The sequence below is a fragment of the Cucurbita maxima genome, unplaced genomic scaffold (genome assembly GCF_002738345.1).
Source record: "Cucurbita maxima cultivar Rimu unplaced genomic scaffold, Cmax_1.0 Cma_Scf00036, whole genome shotgun sequence".
NCBI classification, from domain to species: domain Eukaryota; kingdom Viridiplantae; phylum Streptophyta; class Magnoliopsida; order Cucurbitales; family Cucurbitaceae; genus Cucurbita; species Cucurbita maxima.
In genome coordinates this window covers 1,822,765-1,825,669 of record NW_019272052.1, presented here as the reverse complement: position 1 = coordinate 1,825,669, position 2,905 = coordinate 1,822,765, and the positions used below count along the sequence as shown (strand labels likewise).

At 37.7% G+C, this 2,905-nt stretch overlaps 1 pseudogene; it reads right to left on the bottom strand.

Annotated features, from left to right (window-relative positions):
- Window positions 1-631: 631 nt before the first annotated feature.
- On the bottom strand, window positions 632-2,356 carry LOC111468319 (annotated as a pseudogene).
- Between the last annotated feature and the right edge of the window lie 549 nt (window positions 2,357-2,905).

The window sequence follows — 2,905 nt, the reverse complement described above, 5'->3', positions numbered from 1 at the left end:
GCCCCCCCCCCCCCCCCCAAGCATCAAGTTTTATTTCACAAAACCTCAACAGTATTCGCAAGCAGAAAACTGTGCGATTTCTTCAATTGTTCTCCAAATTTGTGAAGATTTACTTATATCCAAATCTTGTAAGAACTAAAAAGCACAAAGAATTAGCACTAGCAGAACTCCTTACCAAGCTTCACGTTCCTTTTGGTCAAAAAAAAGATACAAAGAAGCTACAAAGCTACTTGCTAAGATCAGTCGTGGAACACCAGCCTCATCATATGTCATCGTAGTAGGAGTGGCTGCACCATTAACATAAGTTGAATATCATTTGTAACCCCCTAAGTCCACCCTTAGTAGATATTGTCTTTTTTGAAATTTTCCTTTCGAGCTTCCTCTTAAAGTTTTAGAGCGTGTCCACTAAGAAGAGGTTTCCACACCCTTATAAGGAATGTTTCATTCCCCTCTCCAACCGATGTGGGATCTTACACCATCAAAGCTCCATATACTCGTGCTTGTATGCTAAAATCACTAATGGTCAGCATTTGATATACAATTGTGTGTTCTTCCTTAGACTGCAGCCATTGAGGCAATAAGCGAGTCTTTTAAGGAGTGTTTCATTCTTCTCTCCAACTAATGTAAAATCTCACACCATCAAAGCTCCATATACGCCGGCTTGTATGCTAAAATCACTAATGGTAGGCATTTAATATACAATTGTGTGTTCTTCCTTGTAGGCTGCAGCCATTGAGGCATTAAGCGAGACTTTGGCTCATTGATGGGTTTGACATCAGCACAAAGGATCCTACTACTCACAGCTTTTCCTGCTCGACGCTGAGTCAAGCTCCACATAGCAACATGTAATATGCAGCCTCAACCTAAAACACATAATAGAAGCAATGACCAACTATGGAGAGAGATGATTCCATATATGTGAGTGAACTGAAGACTAACACAAATGATTGAGATTATGGAGGAAACCAGATATTCAATTTCATTCATGGAACAAAACTAGATCAAAGGGGCTCAAGAACAAAATTTTCAATAACGGTAAGATTGCGTAACAAAGGTAATCTAATGTGATACCCGGACAAAGGAAGGGTACATAAATAAAACAAGACCACAACCAAATGAGAGCGATCCTAAGGATAGGATCACTAAAAAAGGTTTAAAAGAATTGAAAGTAACTACCTATACCAACAATGTGCACCTTCTTTTTCGTTGGCTCAATCATAAAACTCCATGGTTAAGCGCGTGCTTCACTTGAAGAATTTTATGTTGGATGACTACCTATAAATTTTCATGGGATGCATGTGAATGAGGACAATGCATGCCGGAAGAACTTGTGTTGGTCTGTGGGGATAGTCTTCACTCTTAAGAAGTGAGTAGGTAACGTGACCATGTTGCGAATTTTAGGTCATCAGGTGCCGAATCCGAATTTCGAATCTTGTGCATTGGTTGTTACCTGTACCCTGTACCCAATCTGCAGCAGCGTTATAAATGAAACAACTTTGATAAAGATCAGGTCCAATGCCGTTTATAATAACAACTGCACTGCAAATAAATCTAATAATCCATGTACGGTATTTCGTTCAAAACCATAACTGCCTCCTCATGGAGTAACAAGTATCTGAATGAAATGTTCGAATCTAATTGCCGCCGGAGTAGGAAACTCAAAGATCGTTGCTAAAGTGATAATAGCCATTCTGTTGGCAAAACAAAAGGAAAGCTTAACTCACTCAAAAAGAAACACACACACACACACACACACACACAAAGATCACACGAATAACTAACAAATCAATCGGACATGCCAATTCCGAATGCCAATACTCAAATCAAAGGGAACGCAATATTTAAATCCCTAAAATACCAAAATTCCCCAAACGAAGTAGGAAAATCGAACTCCTTCTACCTGCGCGACTGTTTCTTGGTCGTCCTTGCAAGCGGCCATAATCGAATTCCTAGCACGAAGAATATCATCGAACCAGGCCTCATCGGAGACTCCAAGAACATCGAGAGCATTTTCCACGGATATCTCGAACGGCGCAAAGCCATCGGCTCCGAACCAGCTAGCACCGGCGTTCCAGTCATCGCAAATGTTCGAAAGATTTGTGAAATGCCAACGCCTTTCCATTGATTCAATTTTCCGATGAAGTTCGAACCGAGCCGGATGTCACGGTCATGCTCTGCGATTGTGTCACCGGTAACCCGGTGATGTCAGAGAGGCTGCGCCGGCGGAAAGACGGTTGAGGCGGACGGAAAGAGTGGCCGTCACTGGTTCAAATTGAATCAACATGTTAAGACTCTTCTTCTGAGAAGTGCCTGCCGCATGGTTTACAGTATAAGCAGAACCTGCAAAATTGTGAGCTCTCTTAGACCATAGGTTAAAAAGTTAATTACAAAATATTTGGGCTAAATTTTAATTTATCCCAAAATATAGGGATCAAACCTGCAATTTGACCATACATCTATTTTTCACTTAAAAACTTTTAATTTTATGCAATTTATTTAAAATATTTTATTGTACATTAATAATACCATTTTGTTCAGCAACACCTGAACTCGATAAAAAAAAAAATTCACTTCTTATTAATTTGTCGATAATGATTCAAATTTAGTTTATGGTCTAATAGTAACTGACCATACACGAGTCTGAAGTTGTCAAATCAAAGCTAACGTGCTCGAAAAATAATTAATTATTAAAATTCTAGAGATACAAATTTTCTAAATTCTATAATTTTAAACACAAATTTCCTAAAATTTTAAATTTAGGTAGAAAATATTAGTGTATGGCAACAAAATTACTTTAGGTTTGAATTAAAAAAAAAAATAAAAGTTTTTTTTTATTTATTTATTATTTACTGGTTTTAAATTATAAAAAAACAAATACAAAAAAAAAAAAAAAAAAAAAAAAAGG